Source organism: Heptranchias perlo, chromosome 4 (assembly GCF_035084215.1).
Source record: "Heptranchias perlo isolate sHepPer1 chromosome 4, sHepPer1.hap1, whole genome shotgun sequence".
In the NCBI taxonomy this organism is placed as follows: domain Eukaryota; kingdom Metazoa; phylum Chordata; class Chondrichthyes; order Hexanchiformes; family Hexanchidae; genus Heptranchias; species Heptranchias perlo.
The window spans coordinates 23,264,300-23,287,035 of NC_090328.1; the positions used below are offsets into that span (position 1 = coordinate 23,264,300).

The 22,736-nt window shown below is 43.8% G+C and overlaps 2 protein-coding genes across 2 annotated transcripts in view; one reads left to right on the plus strand and one right to left on the minus strand.

Moving 5' to 3' along the window:
- The window catches only part of acsl1a (acyl-CoA synthetase long chain family member 1a), a 145,439-nt gene extending 139,621 nt beyond the window's left edge, over nucleotides 1-5,818 (minus strand). The window contains exon 1 of the mRNA XM_067982589.1: nucleotides 5,733-5,818. The gene's annotated coding sequence lies outside the window, so the exon portion shown is untranslated. The remainder of the gene's footprint in view (nucleotides 1-5,732) is intronic.
- A 318-nt stretch (nucleotides 5,819-6,136) lies between these two features.
- Nucleotides 6,137-22,736, plus strand: part of helt (helt bHLH transcription factor) — a 67,403-nt gene continuing 50,803 nt past the window's right edge. The window contains exon 1 of the mRNA XM_067982593.1: nucleotides 6,137-6,220. The gene's annotated coding sequence lies outside the window, so the exon portion shown is untranslated. The remainder of the gene's footprint in view (nucleotides 6,221-22,736) is intronic.

A 22,736-nucleotide genomic window follows, 5' to 3' on the forward strand; every position in this document is an offset into this window, starting at 1 on the left:
CCCAGCGACGATGAACGGCGATATATTTCCAAGTCGGGATGGTGTGTGACTTGGAGGGGAACGTGCAGGTGGTGGTGGTCCCAAGTGACATGGACATAAATTTAGGATTAGTACTAGAGGCATAAAGGGGGAAGTTAGAAGAAATGTAAAAAAAAATGCAAACGGTTATTAAACATGGAATGAATTAGTACAAATAGCTAATGAAGCTGTCAACATATTTAAAAGGGCATTAGATAAACATTTAAAAATAAAACTAGTGTTTGTAAAGAGGAGAGAAATGGGATTAGATGTAAATCAAACACAGACACTATAAAAACAGAAAATGTTGGAAACACTCATTAAGTCAGGCAGCATCTGTGGAGAAAGAAACAGAGTTTATGTTTCAGGTCTATGACCCTTCGTCAGAACTGGGAGAAGTTGAAGATTAAACCATTTTTAAGCAAGTACAGAGCCAGGAGGAAGGGGGGGGGGGGTGAGGAAAGAACAAAAGGGAGAGTCTCTGAAAGGGTGGAGGGCAGGAGTGATTATATGACAAAAGGGATGATGATGCAAGGCAAAGGTGGTAATGGGACAAGTAAAGGAACAAAAGATGGGTCTAGTGGAGCTGTAGAAAACAACCTTAGAACCATTACCAGCACTTGTTTGTCTAAAAAAAAATGGGAACAGTGGTTATGATCTGAAGTTATTGAAATCAATGTTGAGTCCAGAAAGTTGCAAAGTGCCGAAATGAAAGATGAGGTGCTGTTCCTTGAGCTTCCGTTGGGCTTCACTGGAACAGTGTAAGAGGCCGAGGATAGAGCGGTCAGAGTGGGAAGGAGGATTAAAACGGCAAGCAACCAGCAGGTCAGGGTCACGCTTGCGAACTGAGCGGAGGTGTTCCGCAAAGCGATCACCCAATCTGCGTTTGGTCTTCCCAATGTAGAGAAGGCCGCATTGCGTGCAGTGACTACAGTATACTAAATTGAAACAAGTACAAGCAAATCGCTGTTTCACCTGGAAGGAGTGTTTGGGGCCCTGGACAATGGGAAGGGAGGAGGTGAAAGGGCAGGTGTTGCATCTCCTGCACTCGCACAGGAAGGTGCCACGGGGAGGAGAGCGGGTGTTGGAAGAGTGGACCAGGGTGTCTCAGAGGGAGCAGTCCCTTTGGAATGCGAAAAGGGGAGGGGAGTGGAAGAGTTGGTGGTGGCATCGCACTAGTGGTGGCTGAAATGGCGGAGGAAGATACATGTGGATGCTGGTGGTGTGGAAGGTGAAGTCAACAGGGACCCTATCATGGTTCCGGGAGGGAGGGGAAGGGGTGAGGGCAGAAGTGCGAGAAATGGGACCGACATGGTCGAGGGCTAGCCTTCCACCTACCACCCTCCGTAAACTTGAACTCATCCAAAACTCTGCTGCCTGCATCCTAACTTGCACCAAGTCCCACTCGCCCATCACCCCCGTGTTTGCTGACCTACATTAGCTCCTGGTCCAGCAATGCCACGATTGTAAAATCCTTGTGTTCAAATCCCTCCATGGCCTCGGCTCTCCCTATCTCTGTAAACTCATGCAGCCATACAACCCTCTGAGATCTCTGCAATTCTGGCCTCTTGTGCATCCCCAATTTCCTTCGCTCCACCATTGGTGGCTGTGCCTTCAGCTGCCTATGCCCTAAACTCTGGAGTTCCCTCCCTAACCTCTCCACCTCTCTCTACTTCTTCAAGTCGTTCCTTAAAACCCACCTCTTTGACCGAGCTTTCGGTCACCTGTCCTAATATCTATGTGGCTCGGTGTCAAATTTTGTCGGATAAAGCTCCTGTGAAGCGCCTTGGGATGTTTCATTACATTAAAATCAAGTTGGTGGTGTTGTTGAGGGCAGCAGCCACGCAGAAAAACTAGCCAAGACCAATCACAAGGTGAGCCAGATGCAGATTACAATCTACCATTTCAGTAGCTCTGCTCTAGTCTTTTTTTCTAAACAGTTAAAGGGGAGCATCACTGAATTATATAAAACATTAAATGGAATACATAAAGTAGACCCATAATTTTACTTCAAATTAAATCAGAAAAGTCAGGCCAGGGGTACACATTTAAAGTAAATGTAAAATTGATACATAAGGAAGAATTTCTCAGCTTAAACTGTAAAAACTGCGGAACATTCTGGAGGGGTGGGGGGGGGGGGGGGGACACATTAACAGCCAGAGGCCGTGGTCCATATCGGTACCAACGACATGGGTAGAAAGAGGGATGAGTTCGTGCAGGCAGATTTTAGGGAGTTAGGGAAGAGATTAAGAAGCAACACCTCAAAAGGTAGTAATCTCCGTATTACTCCCGGTGTAATACGGAGATTACTATCTTTTGAGGTTGGTGAACTGTAGGCGCAAACAGCCACATGGAACTATGATGTCATGGCAATAACGGAGTCCTGGCTCAAAAAGGGCAGGATTGGGTACTAAATATTCCTGTATACAAGGTGTTCAGGAAAGACAGGGAAGGAAAAAAAAAGGAGGGGGGTGTGGCAGTATTGATTAAGGAGAATATTGCAGTACTGGAGAGAGAGGATGTTCTGGAGGGGTCAAGGACAGAAACAATTTGATTATGATTAAGAAATAAAAAAGAGGTGCCATTACACTACTGGGTGTATTCTATAGGCCACCAACTAGTGGGAAGGATATAGAGGAGCAAATTTGCAGGGAAATTACAGAGAGGTGCAAAAGCTATAGAGTAGTGATAACTGGGGACTTCAACTATCCTAATATAAACTGGGATAACAATAATAGTAAGGGGCAAAGAGGGGGAGGAATTTTTGAAATGTGTTCAGGATAACTTTCTTAACCAGTACGTTTCCAGCCCAACGAGGAAGGAGGCATTTCTGGGCTTGGTTCTAGGGAATGAGGCGGGCCAAGTGGAGCAAGTATCAGCGGGAGCATTTGAGGAACAGCGATCATAGTATCAAAGTTTAGAATAGCTATGGAAAAGGACATGGACCACTCTAAAGTAAAAATACTCAATTGGAGGGGGGCCAATTTCAATGGGATGAGAACAGATCTGGCCTGGGTAAATCGGAATCAAAGATTGGCAGACAAAACTGTAATTGAAGAGGAGATGGTTCGGATACAGTCTAGGCATATTCCCACGAGGCAGAAAGGTAGGGCAACTAAAGCCAGAGCTCCCTGGATGACAAAAGAGAGATAGAGAGTAAGATGAAGTGGAAAAAAAGGGCATATGACAGATGTCAGGTTGATAACACAAGTGAGAACCAGGCAGAATATAGGAAGTTCAGAGGGAAAGTGAAAAAGGTAATAAGAGGGGCAAAGAGAGAGTATGAGTTTAGACCGGCGGCCAACATAAAAGGGAATCCAAAAGTCTTCTATAGGCATTTAAACAGTAAATGGGTAAGAGGAGGAGTGGGGCCAATTAGGGACCATGAAGGAGATCTACGCATGGAGGCAGAGGGCATGGCCGAGGTACTAAATGAGTACTTTGCATCTGTCTTTACCAAGGCAGAAGATGCTGCCAGAGTCTCAGTAAAGGAAGATATAGTTGAGATACTGGATGCACTAAAAATTGATATCGAAGAGGTACTTGAAAGGTTAGCTGTACTTAAAGTAGATAAGTCACCTGGTCTGAATGGGATGCATCCTAGGTTGCTGATGGAAGGGTGGAAATTGCGGGGGCACTGGCTATAATCTTCCAAACATCCGTAGATGCTGGGGTGATGCCAGAGGACTGGAGAATTGCAAATGTTACACCCTTGTTCAAAAAAGGGTGTAAAGACAAATCAAGCAACTATAGGCCAGTCAGTTTAACCTCAGTGGTGGAGAAACTTTTAGAAACGCTAATCCGGGACAGAATTAACAGTCACTTGGACGAGTGTGGATTGATTAGGGAAAATAATTTTTTGATGAGGTAACAGAGAGGTTAGATGAGGACAATGCAGTTGATGTGGTGTATATGGACTTTCAAAAGGCATTTGATAAAGTGCCACGTGGTAGGCATCATGAAGATTGCGGCCCATGGAATAAAGGGGACAGTAGCAACATCTATACATGACTGGCTAAGGGACAGGAAACAGAGAGCAGTGGTGAACAGTCGTTTTTCGGACTGGAGGGAGGTGTTCCCCAGGAGTCGGTGCTGGGACCACTGCTTTTTTTGATATATATTAATGACTTGGACTTGGGTGTACAGGGCACAATTTCAAAATTTGCAGATGACACAAAACTTGGAAGGGTCGTAAACAGCGAGGAGGATAGTGGCAGACTTCAAGAGGATATAGACAGGCTGGTGGACACGTGGTAGATGAAATTTAACGCAGAAAAATGGTAAGTGATACATTTCAGTAGGAAGAATGAGGAGTGACAATATAAACTAGAGGGCACAACTCTAAAAGGGGTACAGGAACACAGATCTAGGGGTATATGTGCACAAACCGTTGAAGGTGGCAGGGCAGGTAGAGAAAATTGTTAAAAAGTAAGTATATGGGATCTTGGGCTTTATAAATAGAGGCATAGAGTACAAAAGTATGGAAGTCATGATGAACCTTTATAAAACACTGGTTCGGCCACAAGTAGAGTATTGTGTCCAGTTCTGGGCATCGCACTTTAGGAAAGATGTGGAGGCCTTACAGAGGATGTAGATGATTCCAGGGATGAGGGACTTTAGTTACGTGGATAGACTGGAGAAGCTGGGGTTGTCCTCCTTGGAACAGAGATGGTTGCAGGGAGATTTGATAGGGGTATTCAAAATCATGAAGGGTCTAAACAGAGTAGAGAGAAACTGTTCCCAATGGCAGCAGGGTCAAGGACCAGAGGACATAGATTTAAGGTGATTAGCAAAAGAACCAAAGGTGACATGAGGAAAAACTTTTTTTTTTACACAGCGAGTGGTTAGGATCTGGAATGCACTGCCCGAGGGGGTGGTGGAGGCAGATTCAATCATGGCCTTCAAAAGGGAACTGGATAAGTACTTGAAAAGGAAAAAATTGCAGGGCTAAAGGAATAGTGCAGGGGAGTGAAACTAGCTGGATTGCTCTTGCATAGAGCTGGCACAAACTCGATGGGCCGACTGGCCTCCTTCTATGCTGTAGCCTTTCTATGATTGTAAATATGTTTGAAATATCTTACATGCAAGTAGTAGAGACAAAAAGATATTAAGGTCCGGGAATGAAGTTGGATACAATAACAAGAGAGTTAGACAATTAGAGGGATAAGCTTCCTTGGGCGAATAGGATTTTCTTGTCCTTGACTTATCTGCGAGTAAAGCCTTCCAAGTAGGTTTAACAACGGTCAACAGTCTTTGCTTATTCCGGTACCAATTCTGCAGCCCGGTAGGGTTATATCTACAACCCGCTCCGAAGAAAGGGACGGGCGGCCAACACCACCCACTGTCTCTAATTAAGACTCTTAAAGACAGGCATTTTATTACTTTTTTAAAAAAAAGAAGAAACATTTAGTTACTTAACATTCCAACAATCCATTCTGACTTTGTCGCCGATACATTAGTAACAATGCGCTTAGAACCCTACGTCACGGAATTCGATGAGTACACTTCGCCACTACAACTCCCACGCACATGCGCAGAGCTCGGCAGCGATTGCCTTCTATTTTCATACGGAGAGACGGGAGCGAGTGCACGCGCATTGTTACAGGGGAAAATGTACAGGCAGCTCCTTTTACTTTCTTCCTTCAATTGACCTCTCAGTTGCTAAGGTGACTTTAATAATGAATTTAATTTTTAAAAAAAAAACACATACAGACCTTCACTCACTCCAGCACCTCAACCATGTGTCCACGTTAGGGCTCACCCTAATGCTTTTACTGATCTTCGACGCAGCTGCAACCAATCGGTTTGCGCCAAGGGAGCATTCCGCGCGGTCCTCACGCCCTATTGCACCCAGGCACTTACAAGCACGAAAGTAATCAGCGTACGTATACGGATACATATTTTTTCAGTATAAAGTGTCGCACCTTATTTTAAGGGGATGTTTTAAATCACTCTGTTACGTGCAAGAGTCGCAGTAGCTTTATTTGACACAACAAAATAAAATTCAGACGAGAAAGCTGTTTTTTTGTTCGCAACGACAGTTCGAATTTAGGGAAACACAATGCGGATGTTCACTTTGATAATACGTATTCATTTGTTGAAACCCCTTTAGTATCCTGAGGAGAGAACATTTGAGGCGCTTTATAGGAGATGTAGCAGACATTAAGGAGTTACTGTGCTAATTCATCTGCTGACTTTCCGAGTGAGTAGAAAGTGAAGATACTTTCATTCCACACCCCCCCCCCCCCCCCCGCCTTCCTCTGACAGGGTGAATGATACTGCGCATATGCTGTCTCGGAACCTCCAATCCATCTTTATGTATTTTTAATGCCTCGTTATTGTTCTCTTTGCCTCTACTTTACTTTGACTCTCGTTGTCATTTTTCGTTCAGTGTTTTTTCTCAGTTATTTCTGATTTTCGGTCGTTTTCTCCCTTTTTATCTACGGACTTGTGAACACGGTTGTAATTTCCTGTAAATTTGCGCCCGAAGACGTGTAATCGGGGCGTAGGGAAAATACCCGCTTTAAAAAAATCGAGGAAACTCGGGCGGAAATGTGTTACGGACGTAATCACCCTACGCCCGAATCTCCTCACACTTTCGCCCGTCCATCAATACCTGCGCTCCACTGCAGTTTAAAGAGCAGTACACCCACATTTCCTGTGATTACACTGCTTCAAAACATGTATAAAATCAAGGCCAGAATTTTAGACACAGTGTTTTATTGCGATTTTAAAGCTTTTTTAAAACTTTATGCTCACTGTTGTTAAACATGCAGTGCCTAATGTGCATGAATGATAGACGGCTTGAATCTAATTTTCAAACTTAAAGAAGGAAAATATACTGTGAGTTTGGCACTTTCCTCGGTCCCAATTGTTTACACTGATTTCTGCTTGTTTGCGTCCATTTTTACGTTCTTCTGGCGTGTGTTAATGGGCTTGGCAGGAAATTTGGGTGTAAATAGACATTGTCAAAATGGGCACACGAAGGGGCGTAATTTCAAGTGTAATCAGACAAAAATCGACATTGAGCCAAAGAAGGAGATAGTAGGATATTAGGAAGCTTGGACAAAGAGGTAGGTTTTAAGGTGGGTCTTAAAGAAGCAGAGCGAGGCGGAGAGGTTTAGGGAGGGAATTCCAGTGTTTCGGGCCTAGACAGTTTTAAATTTGAGGAGTTGTGGACCAGGAGCCAATGTAAGTCGGCGAGCACCGCGTGGGTGAGCAGGACTTGGTGTGAGTTAGGAAAGCGGCAGCAGAGTTTTGGATGAGCTAAAGTCTACGGAGGGTGGAAGATGGGAGACCAGCCAAGTGAGCATTGAAATAGCCAAGTCTGGAAGTAACTAAAGCATAGATGAGTAAATTTTGAACTAATCCTGCAACTCTCAGCATCTAAATTGTGTTATTACTGTAATATTTGAGTTTGCTTCATCACACTCTGTGAACTATAAACTTAAAAAGATGGCCAGCCAGAGAAATTAAAATTCCCCAGAGCTGCATGTAGCCTAAGGATTAAAATTCACAGGCTTTTATCTGCAGTGTCTTTTAAGATGACAGTAAAGAAGAAAGTAAGAACTGGCATTTATATAGCACCTTCACATCCTCAGGATCTCCCAAAGTACTTCACAGTCAAATTACTTTTGAAATGTAGTTGCTGTTTTTTGGTGGGCAAATGTGGCAGCCAATTTGCTTACAGCAAGGTCCCAAAAACAGCTGTGAGATGAAAGACCAGTTAATCTATCTTGGTGGTGTGGGTTAAGGAAGGAATGTTGGCCAGGGCACTGGGACAACTCTCTGCATTTCCTCGAAATAGAATCGTTCACATCCATTTGAATAGACAGATGGGTCCTCGGTTTAGTATCAGAACGACAGAGCCTCCAGCAATAGAGCTGCACTGATGTATCACCTGCATACTCAAATCCTGAAATGGCATTTGAACCCACAATCTTCTGACTTAGAGGCAAGAGATGTTTTTTTTACTACTGGAATAATATGTGTTACAATAATAGTGAATGTAAGATAGTTTCGCATTGATATTTTAACATATCATGGTCTGTGTTCTAAAAATATGTAACTTTGTTGTCTTCACAGATTTACAGAATATTAACTGCTAATCTTTGGAAGCGCCCATTATTCCAAGGACCTTTCATTCGGGAGAGGGTGTAGACCGCGGGATAGGAGCATATGTGTAGTGATTGTGTAATCAGAAGTTTGGTTAGGGAGTTGACCTGCTTCACTAACCATACCTAGCGCAATTGCAAAATATTGTGCAAGGTAACAATGTTAGAAACAGGTACAGATAGGACCCTTCTTTGCATATTTAAACCAATCCAACGGAGATTTTAGGCGGCCGCCAAGGACCCTAAAAAGTAGAGAGAACCAATATGGCAATGGTCATGCCGCCGGTGCAGATTACATGCAGGACCTCGCACCCAGAAATTGGTACACATTGCATCTGCTTTATGTCCAAAAAACAGGCAAAACGCATACTAATTTCTACCCAGTGTGTCCAAATAACTTTTGCTGAATTTGGCCGATGCCAAGTGCCAGGAAGTCAAATCAGGCCCACCCTTGATCTAGGCTGACAGTTCAGTGCAGTACTGAGGGAGTGCTGCATTGTGGGAGGTGCCATCTGCCCTCTCAGGTGGACAAAAAAAAAAATCCATGGCGACATCTGAAGAGCAGGGGAGTTCTCTGGGTGTCCTGGGCAACATTTATCCCTTGGACCAATACAAGTAAAGAAGATTACTTTGTCATTTATCTAATTGCTATTTGTGGGACCTTGCTGTGCACTAATTGGCTGCCACATTTCCCTACATTACAACAATGACTACACTTTATAAAGTACTTCTTTGGCTGTGAAGTGCTCTGGGGTGTCCTGAAGTCATGAGAGGTACTATATAAATACAAGTTATTTTTTTGATTGGGGGGTGATGACAGGAGTTTTGAAAAGGAGGGAAACAGTACCTGAGGAGAGGGAACCATTAACAATATCATCTAGCGTGGGGGCCAAGAAGACAAGTTGGGTGGTCAGCAGTTTAGTGAGAGTGGGGTCAAGGGAGCAAGAGGTGGATCTCATGAGCAAGATGGAGAGGGCATGAGGGGATAAAGGAGAGAAACTAGAGAAAGACATGGGTTCAGGCTTAGGCCAGGAGGAGCCTTGGGGAGATTTGGCTTGGTGGGCAAGGAGAAGGGGAATGCGGCAGAGACAGCTGAACAGATGGTCTCAATCTAAGGGACAGAGAAGTCCATCAGCTCCTCACACATTGTTGGAGGTGAGGGTGGACGGCGCAAGGGAGACGGGTTTAAGGAGATGGTTGGTAGTGGAGAAAAGAAGACGGGGGTTATCCTTTCTCCAGAATGCTCCTGGTGTGGTGAATGATTTTGGCGGAGGAGAGCAAGGCCCAATAGTGCTTGATGTGGTCCAACCAGATTTTGTGAATGATGACTAAACCAGTTGTATGCCAGGTATGCTTATGTGTGGGCCCCTTAGACTTGAGGGAGTGAAGATCGGGACCATACCAGGGGGAATAATCAGGGTGGGAGAAAGTAAGGGTTTTACTAAAAAAGGGTGGCACTGCCAAATCTAGAGCCCCCTGGTTGTCTCGAAGTATACGGGGCAAGATAAAGCAGAAAAAGAAAGCTTATGACTGTCACAGAAAACTAAATACTGCAGAAAGCCTAGAGGAGTATAGAAAGCACAGGGATGACGTAAAAAAGGAAATAAGGAAAGCAAAGAGAGGGCATGAAAAAATATTAGCGAATAAGATTAAAGAAAAGCCAAAGATGTTTTATCAGTACATTAAGAACAAGAGGATAGCTAAGGAAAAGGTGGGACCTATCAGGGATGATAAGGGTAACTTGTGTGTAGAAGCAGAGGATGTGGGTAGGGTTTTAAATGAATAGTTTGTCTCCGTATTCACAAAGGAAAGGGATGATCCGGACATAGTAGTTAAAGAGGAGAGGTGTGAAATATTGGATAAAGTAAACATAATGAGAGAGGAAGTACTAGAGGGACTGGAATCCTTGAAAGTTGATAAGTCACCAGGGCCGGATGGATTGTTTCCTAGGCTACTGAAGGAAGCCAGGGAGGAAATAGCAGATGCTCTGAGGATCATTTTCCAATCCTCACTAGATACAGGGGAGGTATCGGAGGACTGGAAGACTGCAAATGTAGTACCATTGTTTAAAAAGGGTAAGAGGGAATGGCCGAAAATTACAGGCCGGTCAGTCTTACCTCGGTGGTGGGCAAGCTATTAGAATCAATACTGAGAGATAAGATAAACTGTCACTTGGAAAGGCATGGTTTAATCAGCGATAGTCAGCATGGATTTGGTCAGGGAAGGTCATGCCTTACAAATCTGATTGAATTCTTTGAGGAAGTGACAAGGAGGATTGATGAGGGTAGTGCAGTGGATGTTGTCTACATGGATTTTAGTAAGGCATTTGACAAGGTCCCACATGGCAGACTGGTCAGAAAGGTAAAAGCCCATGGGATACAGGGAAATGTGGCGAATTGGATCCAAAATTGGCTCAGTAACAGGAAACAAAGGGTAAAAGTCGATGGATGTCTTTGCGAATGGAAATCCATTTCCAGTGGTGTGTCACAGGGCTCAGTGTTGGGTCCCTTGCTGTTTGTGGTATAAATGATTTGGACTTGAATGTAGGGGGCATGATTGGCAAATTTGCAGACGACACAAAAATTGGCCGTGTAGTTGATAGTGAAGAGGATAGCTGTAGACTCCAAGAAGATATCAATGGGTTGGTGGAGTGGGCGGAAAAGTGCCAAATGGAGTTCAACCCGGAGAAGTTCATTTAAAACCCTACCCACATCCTCTGCTTCTACACACAAGTTACCCTTATCATCCCTGATAGGTCCCACCTTTACCTTAGCTATCCTCTTGTAGACAAATGTGAGGTCATCCACTTTGGATCAAAAAAGGATAGAACAGGGTACTTTCTAAATGGTAAAAAGTTAATAACAGTGGATGTCCAAAGGGACTTAGGGGTTCAGGTACATAGATCATTGAAGTGTCAGGAACAGGTGCAGAAAATAATCAAGAAGGCAAATGGAATGCTGGCCTTTATATCTAGAGGACTAGAGTACAAGGGGGCAGAAGTTATGCTGCAGCTATACAAAACCCTGGTTAGACCGCACCTGGAGTACTGTGAGCAGTTCTGGGCACTGCATCTTCGGAAGGACATATTGGCCTTGGAGGGAGTGCAGCGTAGGTTTACTAAAATGATACCCGGACTTCAAGGGTTAAGTTACGAGGAGAGATTACACAAATTGGGGTTGTATTCTCTGGAGTTTAGAAGGTTAAGGGGTGATCTGATCGAAGTTTATAAGATATTAAGGGGAACAGATAGGGTGGATAGAGAGAAACTATTTCCGCTGGTTGGGGATTCTAGGAGTAGGGGGCACAGTCTAAAAATTAGAGCCAGACCTTTCAGGAGTGAGATTAGAAAACATTTCTACACACAAAGGGTGGTAGAAGTTTGGAACTCTCTTCCTCAAATGGCAATTGATGCTAGCTCAATTGCTAAATTTAAATCTGAGATAGATAGCTTTTTGGCAACCAAAGGTATTAAGGGATATGGGCCAAAGGCAGGTATATGAAGTTAGATCACAGATCAGCCATGATCTTATCAAATGGCGAAGCAGGCATGAGGGGCTGAATGGCCTACTCCTGTTCCTATGTTCCTAAGTGTGAGGTAATGTACTTAGGGAGGGCAAACAGTAAAAGGGAATACGCAGTAAACGGGAATATATTGAGAGGGGTAGAGGAAGTGAGAGACCTTGGAGTGCATGTGCACAGGTCCCTGAAGGTGGCTGTACAGGTAGATAAGGTTGTGAAGAAGGCATACGGAATGCTCTCCGTTATTAGCCGAGGTATAGAATACAAAAACAGGGATGTAATGATGGAACTGTATAAAACGTTGGTAAGGCCACAGCTGGAGTATTGTGCGCAGTTCTGGTCACCACATTACAGGAAGGACGTAATTGCTGTGGAGAGAAGATTTACAAGAATGTCGCCAGGGCTTGAAAATTGCAGCTACGAGGAGAGATTGGATAGGCTGGGGTTGTTTTCCTTGGAGCAGAGGAGGCTGTGGGGAGACTTGATTGAGGTGTACAAGATTATGAGGGGCCTTGCTAGAGTAGACAGGAAGTACCTGTTTCCCCTAGCAGAGAGTTCAAGCACTAGAGGACATAGATTTAAGCTGATTGGCGGAAGGATTAGAGGGGACATGAGGAAAAACGTTTTTACCCAGAGGGTGTTGGGTGTATGGAATTCGCTGCCTGAATTGGTGGTAGAGGCAAGGACCCTCAACTCTTTTAAGAAGTACCTGGACCTGAACCTAAAGTGCTGTAAGCTGCAGGCCAGGGCTGGAAGATGGGATTAGAATGGGCACCTGGTTGTTTTTCGAGCCGGCGTGGACACGATGGGCCAAATGGCCCCTTTTCTGTGCTGCATCTTGTCTATGGTTCTATGGATAAAGGCATCAAATGTAGAGGAGAGAAAGTGGTTGAGCAGATAGACAGTTGCAGAAGTATCGTGGCGAATGGAAGGCCAAAGACTGGGCTTTTGGGAGTTTGAAAGTGCTGTGGTAAGCGACTTTAGATCCTGATATTAGCACGAAGGTTGAGGAGCATGTTATGAGCATTATTTCATTTTTACTATATGGGACCATTTTTAAAAAGTAAATTGTACTGCACACTTACCAGACTGTTTGTACTCTAAGCAGATGCTTCCTTGCTATCGTAGATTAAAATGTCCTTTGGGCCAACTGCACACTTTGTGGAACCCTTACAGATCTATGTGGACCATTGATTATTTTACTGTGTTTTCATCCTTCTGTGGTTTTCAAAATGCTTATGCAATTCATGGAATTTTTAAATCTTTGTTACCTTTATATGCTATTAGGGTCCAAGCCTTCGTGTGGCCTTCTGTGATTGTCAAATTATTTGACAGTGTAAACCAAAGGCTCCCAAACGGGGGTTGGGGGGGGTTGCACCGAGGTTTTCAGGGGGGGGTGCAAGGAGAACGGCCTGCCAAGAACGAGAGCCATCGATGCAGCCTCATGTAGCCAGAGGAAGTGTACTATGGGACAATCTCAGCACAACGTGGGATGTTTGAATCCCTGCTGGTTTCTAGAAGTGGACAGTGGCACACAGTAATCAGTCATTTTGCACCAGAAGCAGCTCTAATAGGTCCGATGTCTGCTTCTAGAAATCGTCGGAGATTCAAACATCATCTGAGATCATCCCATAATGCACCTTTTCTGACTATCCAAGGCTGCATCAGTTAAAGTGAAAGACATTTCTGTGGCATCTCCTGATGGCTGCATAAAAGTAGAGATCCTTGAAGCAGTTGGCTATTTGAACCATACAATCCCATCAAGACCGAAGACGGTGAGCAGTTGGAACTTCTTTCAATTTTTTTTCCCCCAGATTTTGAAACCAAAAGGACTGAACTCTGTTGTCTTCTTGTGGACTACAAAATACTGTTTGTTAGAAAAAGGGGAGGGCAGGGGCGTGAATGGGTCGTGAATCTCCGAAGGGGGCTCAGCAAAAAAAGTTTGGAAACCTATGGCCAAAACAGTTCAGCCATAGAAAGAAGTGGCCATTTTTTCACTTTGGTTTTGATCTCTATTTTCTGCCAGTATTAGGTCAACAGCTCTTTTTGATATTTATTAATGATCTGGACTTGGGTATAGGGGGTATAATTTCAAAGTTTGCAGATGCCACGAAACTCAGAAATATAGTAAACAATATGGAAGATAGTAACAGACTTCAGGAGAACATAGACTGGTGAAATGGACAGACACATGGCAGATGAAAATTAACGCAGAAAAGTGTGAAGTGATACGTTTTAGTTGGAAGAATGAGGAGAGGCAAAAAAACCCGAAATGTCACAATTTTAAAGGGCGTGCAGTAACAGAGAGACCTGAGGGTGCATATACACAAATCTTTAAAGGTGGCAGGACAAGTTGAGAAGGCTGTTTAAAAAAGCACATGCGATTCTGGGCTTTATTAATAGAGGCATAGAGTACAAAAGCAAGGAAGTTGTGCTAAAAAACTAGTTGGGCCTCAGCTGGAGTATTGTGTTCAAATCTGGGCACCATACTTTAGGGAGGGTGCAGAAGAGATTTACCAGAATGGTACCAGGGATGAGGGACTTCAGTTGATTGTGGAGTGATTGGAGAAACTGGGGTTATTTTCCTTAAAACAGAGAAGGTTAAGGGGAGATTTGATAGAGGTGTTCAAAATCATGAATGGTTTTGATAGAGTGAATAAAGAGAAACTGTTTCCAGTGACAGAAGTGTTGGTAACCAGAGGACACAGATTTAAGGTGATTGGCAGAAGAGCCAGAGGTGATGTGAGGAAACAATTTTACGTAATGAGTTGTTATGATCTGTAATGGTTGTGGTGCCTGAAAGGGTGGAGGAAGCAGATTCAATCGCAGCTTTCAAAAGGGAATTGGATAAATACTTAAAGGGAAATATTTACAGAGGTAAGGGGAGAGAGCAGGATAGTGGGACTAATTGGATAGCTCTTTCAAAGAGCCAGCACAGGCACAATGGGCTGAATGGCCTCCTCCTGAGCTGTACCTAATATGATACTATGATTACTGCCATCAGTGCATAACTTTGCATTCATCTGCATTTGTTCCCACTCGTTGATTTAGTAATATTTAATCAACATTCAAGAGGAACTGAGTGGCACAGTGGCATTTAAACCAAACATTCACTCCCACAAAATGCAGCTCAGATGGGATAAAAGTCATCCCTGTCTGCTGGCTGCAAGTGAAATGAGTTTGGGCAGTCTCAGGTCAGTTCCTAGTTGGCACAGACCTGCAGCACAAAACTTTCCCTAATTCAGCATTAATTGCCAATGTCACTCAGATAGGGCTAAGGATGGTTGGGTGTGATAAATGGAAAATGTGGCACACTGGTGTAGTGCAGGTGCTCTCTGGAGATGGAACAGAGGCACATTGTTAGTGCAGAGTAGACAAAGCATTACTTATCTACCTGACCTGGGAGCGCTTGTTGCTGATATTGGGTGCCTGAAATGGAAAGTGTACATTCCCCAGCACTAACATCCCTCAATTTGATAAAAAAAATATAACTAACATCTGAATAAGTGTCTTGACTCGCCACTGGTAGCAACCAAGATGTTATCTAGTGGAATATGCAGTGTTAATGGCTGTGCTGTAAATACATGCGCTCATCATCGAGTTACATCGCGTCTAGAGGACAGTAACAGGCTATTCGGCCCAACTGGTCCATGCCAGTGTTTATGCTCCACACGAGCCTCCTCCCTCCCTACTTCATCTAACCCTATTAGCATATCTTTCTATTCCTTTCTCCCTCATTTGCTTATCTCGCTTCCCCTTAAATGCATCTACCCTATTCACCTCAACTACTCCTTGTAGTAGCGACTTCCACATTCTTAGCATTCTCTAGGTAAAGAAGTTTGCCCTGAATTCCCTATTGGATTTATTAGCGACTATTTTATATTTATAACCTCTAGTTTTGGTCTCCTCCACAAGTAGAAACATTTTCTCTACGTCTACCCTATCAAACCTTAGCATTATCTTAAAGACCTCTATCGGGTCACCCCTCAGCTTTCTCCTTTCTAGAGAAAAGAGCCCCAGCCTGTTCAGCCTTTCCTGATAAGTATATTCTCTCAGTTCTGGTATCATCCTTGTGAATCTTTTTTCCACCTTCTCAAATGCCTTTGTATCATTTCTACAATATGGAGATCAGAACTGTGCACAGTACTCCAAGGGTGGCCTAACCAAGGTTCACTCATTACTGCATAACTGTTTAAAGTGCCTGAAGCCCAAAAATAGCCTCCCATATCTTTACCCAACTGAGGCTCCATGTACAAAAATATACCAGTAACAAGTTCACTGACATATATCTTTACAGTGCTTCCTTGTACCCCCTCCCAAGTATAGCTCTTCTATGGCTAGTGATTAAAGTCATATTCAGAGTCAAACATAGTAATCAGCCTACTGAACAATACTGTGAGAGTGTAACCAGGCTGATGAGATTAGATTGTGACGGGGAAGTGAAAAAACGCCAATTTAAGTTGAAAATGTGAGCTCATTATTACACCATATCGAACTATTGGTATTGTTAAGAATATTATTGAGTAGGTTTATTTTAATTGGTTGATTTTAATGGCAGATTAATTCATTTATTTAACAAGATGGAAAAACACATGAACCCTATAACAAGGAGCTAAAATCCAAGGGATATGCAAACAATACTGCAGAAACATTCAGCTCCCAAGATATGAGGTATAGGAACACGATAAGAACGTAAGAAATAGGAGCGGGAGTAGGCCACATGGCCCCTCGAGCCTGCTCCGCCATTCAATCAGATCATGGCTGATCTTTGACCTCAACTCCACTTTCCTGCCCAATCCCTATATCCCTTCATTTCCCCTAGAGTTCAGAAATCACTCTATCTCAGCCTTGAATATATTCAATGACTCAGCAGCCACAGCCCTCTGGGGTAGAGAATTCCAAAGATTTACAACCCTCTGAGTGAAGAAATTCCACCTCATCTCGGTCTTAAATGGCCGACCTCTTATCCTGCGACTATGCCCCCTAGTTCTAGACTCTCCAGCCATGGGAAACTACTCTCAGCATCTACCCTGTCAAGCCCCCTTGTAATCTTATATGTTTCAATTAGATCACCTTTCATTCTTCTAAACTCCAGAGTGTATAGGCTCATTCTACTCAATCTCGCCTCATAGGACAACCCTCTCATCCCAGGAATTAATCTACTGAACCTTTACTGCACCACCTCTAAGGCAAGTATAATCCTTCCTTGGATAAGGAGACCAAAACTGTACGCAGTACTCCAGGTGAGGTCTCACCAAAGCCCTGTACAATTGTAGTAAGACTTCCTTACTTTTGTACTCCAACCCCCTTGCAATAAAGGCCAACATTCCATTTGCTTTCCTAATTGCTTGCTGTACCTGCATGCTAACTTTTTGTGTTTCTTGTACGAGGACACCTAAGGCTCTCTGAACACCAACATTTAATAGTTTCTCACCATTTAAAAAGTATTCTGTTTTTCTATTCTTCCAACCAAAGTGAATAACCTCATATTTCCCCACATTATACTCCATCTGCCACCTTCTTGCCCACTCACTTAACCTCTCTATATCCCTTTGCAGACTCTGTGGGCTCGATTTTACGCACCCCCGAGCGGGTGCGTTCGTGGCGGGCGGGGGGGCTGCGAAAATCGGGGATTCCCGGGGCGGGTCTGGAGCCCGACTCCAACCCGCCCACTTCCGGGTTCCCCAGTGACGCACTGACATGCGCGCGCAGCCCCCGCATGTGGGACTTCCGCCGGCAATTAAAGCCGGTGGGGTGCCACTTAAAGTAATCATTAAGGTATTTCAGGCCGTTTAGAGACCTGATTAACGTGACATTTTAGGAGGGGTGGGAATTTGCAAACAACTGGGACTGTTTCCCGTACTGGGGGAAGCACTCCCTGTTGAAAGGGACGTGTTGCAGCCATCAGCTGTGGCAGCTGCAAAGATCCATTTGACAGGTGGGGGAGGGGAGACCCTCACTCATTGCAGGAGGCCACTCTGTCACTTTGGACAAAGTTTGGCCTCCACCACCCTCCTCCTAACAATAAAATTCACCAACTTGCACACTTACCCCGGTGTCTAGACACATGTCCAGACACCTTGCGGACCCCCTCAAATGTACATCTTCCGGATGGGGGCCGCCGTAGCTGCAGTCATGACCTCTTCGGAGGACGAACAGCATCACCAGCCACGCCGTCCACCTCTGACACGTGGAGCTCCACAACACTGTGCTGTGACACATCCACCTGCACAGCAGGAGGGAGGGCAATGGCAGAGAGAGAATCGTCGCAGAAGGCACTACCCTCGCCACAGGGTCCACAGACCGAGGCTCAGCTTCCTGGACCTCTCTGAGCAGCAGTGCACACGAAGGCTTAGAGTCACTTGACATGTAGTCGTGGACATCTGCAGCCTCCTTCGTGCCAAGCTGCTCCCGGCTGGCCCGAGCACCATCTTCTTACCTGTTGCTGTCAAAGTCACCACTGCCCTTAACAACTTCTCCTCCGCATCCTTCCAGGGTGCCACCGGGGACATCGCCGATGTCTCTCAGTCGTCTGCACAAAAGAGCCCTGCAAATACACCTACACCCACTCTGCAGTGACACAATGGGTGGCATCAGTTGTGGGTCTTCATAGTGATCCTCAGGAAAGGGCATTATTGCACAAACCAGACAAGATTCGCAAAGACGTGGCAGTAGTGGTGACAATATAATATGTGAGTTGATCAGAAATTAAATATAGGTAAAAATCATGACAAACCCTCAAACACCCTTGTGCATCCCCTTCATGCTCACGACACGTGTGCCTTACGCTTCCTACTGCACATATGTGATGCATGCCCTGTGGCTGCAGCACAGATAGTGGCAGGTTGGGTGAGGCTGATCGTGAAAGAGATGCATGAGAGGGTGAGTATGAGATAGAGCCATGTTGTATGAGGATTGGGTTGAGTGGTAGTGGCGGGATGAGTACTGGCGAGGTGAGTAAGTGCAGGTAAGATGAGGATGAGCTTTGAGTGGGTGTGAGGAGTGATGTGATAGAGTAGTGTTGGCAGTGCAGAAGGAGATGTGGGGTGGGGGCGGTGATGTGGCAGATGGAGTGTAGGGGAATGAGTAAGTGTACTCACTTCGGCTGACCTACTTAGGCCATTGCAGCGCCTCCTGCACTGTATGCAGGTGCGTGATATGTCAGTGGTGCAGGTCGAGGCAGGCCGCTTCCACCGGCCCTCCGGGGTGGGGGGAGATCTCTGTCCTCCCCTCTCCTCACCCCCATCCAATAATACCTGGAGTAAGGCATCATTAAACCTGGGAGCAGCCTTACCCTGGGCTGCTCCATGCTGTAATTTTTCCTATTTCCTGCAGCATCAGTCAGTGGAGGACTGCCCCTTTAAATAGGGCTCCTCCAGCTGACAGCCTATGCTGCGCATGCGCAGTCCGCCCGCTGCGCAGCTTTCCAGTGCGAAACCTGGAAGCACAGGTAAGTGGATCCAATTAGCCTGCAATTCCGTGCGGAGCACCCCGATTTCACTGGGCGCGTTACCCATGCGCCCTGTCGACCCCCCACTGCGAATCCGCCACTCCTAATATCGGGTTCTGTGTGTCCTCCTCACAGCTCACTTTCCTACCAAGCTTTGTATCATCAGCAAACTTGGATACATTACACTCAGTCCCTTCATCTAAGTCATTAAAAGAGATTGTAAGTAGCTGAGGCCCAAGCACCGTCCTTGCGGCACCCCACTAGTTATAGTCTGCCAGCCTGAAAATGACCCATTCGTACCTGCTCTGTGTTTTCTGTCCGTTAACCAATCCTCTATCCATGCTAATATGTTACCCCAACCCCATGGGCCCTTATCTCGTGTAACAACCTTTTATGTGGCACCTTATCGAATGCCTTTTGAAAATCCAAAATACACGATCCACTGGTTCCCCTTTATCTATTCTGCTTGTTACATCCTCAAAAAACTCTAATAGGTTTGTCAAACACAGTTTCCCTTTCATAAAACCATGTTGACTCTGCTGAATCATATTATGAGTTTCTAAGTGCCCTGTTACCACTTCCTTAATAATGGATTCTAGCATTTTCCCAACGACTGATGTCAGGCTAACTGGCCTGTAGTTCCCTGTTTTCTCTCTCCCTCCTTTCTTGAATAGTGGGGTTACATTTGCTACCTTCCAATCCGCTGGGACTGTTCTAGAATCTAGGGAATTTTGAAAGATCATAACCAATGTATCCACTATCTCTGCAGCCACCTCTTTTAGAACCCTTGGATGTAAGCCATCAGGTCCAGGGGATTTATCAGCTTTTAGACCCATTAGTTTCTCAAGTATGTTTTCTCTACTGATAATAATTACTATAAGTTCCACACTCTCATTAGACCCTTGGTTCCCCATTATTTCCAGTATGTTTTTTGTGTCTTCTACTGTGAAGACAGATACAAAATATTTGTTTAACGCATCTGCCATTTCCTGATTCTCCATTATAATTTCTCCTGTCTCAGCCTCTAGGGGACCAACATTTACTTTTGCTACTCTCTTCTTTTTTACATACTTGTAGAAGCTCTTACAATCCATTTTTATATTTCTTGCTAGTTTACTTTCATATTCTATTTTCTCTCTTTTTATCAATTTTTTGGTCGTCCTTTGCTGGTTTCTAAAACTCTCCCAATCCTCAGGCTTACTACTCTTCTTGGCAATATTATAGGCCTCTTCTTTTAATCTGATACAATCATTAACTTCTTTAGGTAGCCATGGGTGGATCACTTTTCCCGTGGAGTTTTTATTTCTCAATGGAATGTATGTTTGTTGAGAATATTGAAATATTTCTTTAACTGTTTGCCATTGCTTTTGAACCATCATACCCTTTAATATGGTTTCCCAATCTACCTTAGCCAACTCGCCCCTCATACCTATGTTCTTATAAGCAGATGGCACACAGCTGCTACACATTAGACAGTTATTCAGTTGTGATCCATAATTGGATCCATAATGGCATTACAGCTATTACCATATTCAGCTCTAAACCAGTTTAAGGGACGCAGTCCTTGGCTGGCATTGGCATACAACATTGGAGAGGAGGAGCAATCGCACTTTAAACATGTTGATAGGAATCACTGCAATAGCAGTTCAAAAATACATTTTAACCTTTAGCCTACTGAAAATCTATCTGAGTACACAGTGAAATATTTGTGCATAGCAAAGTATGATTTAATATAGAACATAATTTTTATTTTGGTGCTTCCTTGCACTGTCTTTTAGGTTGACAGTCTTCAAGAAAAATCAACACTCTTCCTAATGTTTTGGGATCTATAGGATTAAGGGAGGAGGGTACAAGGAAGCACCAAAATAAAAATTACGTTCCATATTAAATCATATGCTGCTATGCACAAATATTTTACTATGTACTCAGATAGATTTTCAGTAGGCTAAAGGTTAAAATGTATTTTTGAACTGCTATTGCAGTGATTCCTCCTCCCCTCCACTGTTGTATGTCAATCCCAGCCAAGGACTGCGTTCCTTAAATTGGTTTAGAGCTGAATATGGTAATAGCTGTAATGCCACTATGGATCCAATTATGGATCATAACTGTCTAATGTGTAGCAGCTGTGTGCTGTCTGCTTCTCAACAGTGAAACAATATAGTTTTCACTGAGCCATAAACTCGTTTGTGCCACAGTTGGGAATGGAGCACAAGGACACAGGAGTCTAATTTCAGAAGAGCTAATAAACCAATATATACAAAATGTTGTTGAATTCCATTGTTATTTAATGAATGGTGGAGAACACGTCATGTATCCCAAGCCTCTCACCACTCGCCCCCACACAACATTTAGCACCCACTTGCCACCACTGACCTTTTCTCAGTCACTACCAACCTCTCCGCTCCCACTCTTTTCTGCTCTTTGATCCCCTATTGTTTCATATCTCCCAACCTACCCCCGTCTGACCACAACATATCCAACTTTACACTTACATTCCAACCAGCATAGAAACTGACACACAAATATAAAATTCTATAAATACATTTGTTACATATATACTAGAGTCCATACAATTAAATCAAATGGACATAGTGTATCAAAATATTCACGCTGCATACATTTTTTATTTATATATATAAAATCTATCTATGTATAATATATAAAAAATATTACATCTGCTCACACTTCCAACCGCACTGCTTGACTTCCTGTTGTCATGTTTTTGTCACACCTTTTTGTATCACATTTTGCCATTATAAATTCCTATGTCCACATTTATAATAGAAAACACCTATGTAAACTAATCAATCTGACTGCACAATGTGACCATAGGGTTGCATAATTTGGCCAATGGATTCCCCCAATTCTCTCAATTTAAAAAAAATTCACCTGCCATATTTTTCTTCAATAACTGAAATTTCTATAACAAGACTTTAACCAAAATTTTTAAAAATTAAAAAAATTACATATTTCACAATAACATGATTAATTTTATCTATTGAATTGTCTTTTGTGTCTTTTATGCCTTCATTAAAAGTTTTTACTTAAAGGCCTCAGCCGCTCCCAAAAGCCTGGGCTATGAGTTAATGTTTATGCCCTGAGCTGTGACACTGTGAGCTGAATTCAGATCATACAATTTGAGCATATGCAGTGTACCTAATTTCCCAGGATGCATCAGTACAGTTCAGTAAGCTTTACTGAGGAATATTTTTTCTTTATCCTTTAGCAGTTTCTGCTCAAAATGTGTTTTTTAATTATTTGAAGGAAAGCTGGAAAATAAATTTCAAAAGCTTAACTGAAGTCAAATTCATGATGAGTGTTTTGAATGAAAAAGAGGTTGTCTGAGTTACAGAAATTACAGTTTTGTGTTCTATAAATTGCTCTTGGGGGAATCAAGTGGGACTAGGGGGAGTGGATGGAGGGTTAAGGATGAGGTGACAGCGGAGCAAGGCATAGGGAAGGACACTGAGCAGGTAGTTCAAAGAGGAAGAGATAAGGATAGTGATGGGAATGAGGGGGTGGTAAGAGGGAAATGGGTTGTAGGAAGGGGTAGGGGACGTGATGGGATTGAGGGGGTGAGTTTACATATGAGTGATTGGTGAAAGGGATGGGAGCTATTGAGGGCCGCATTTCCC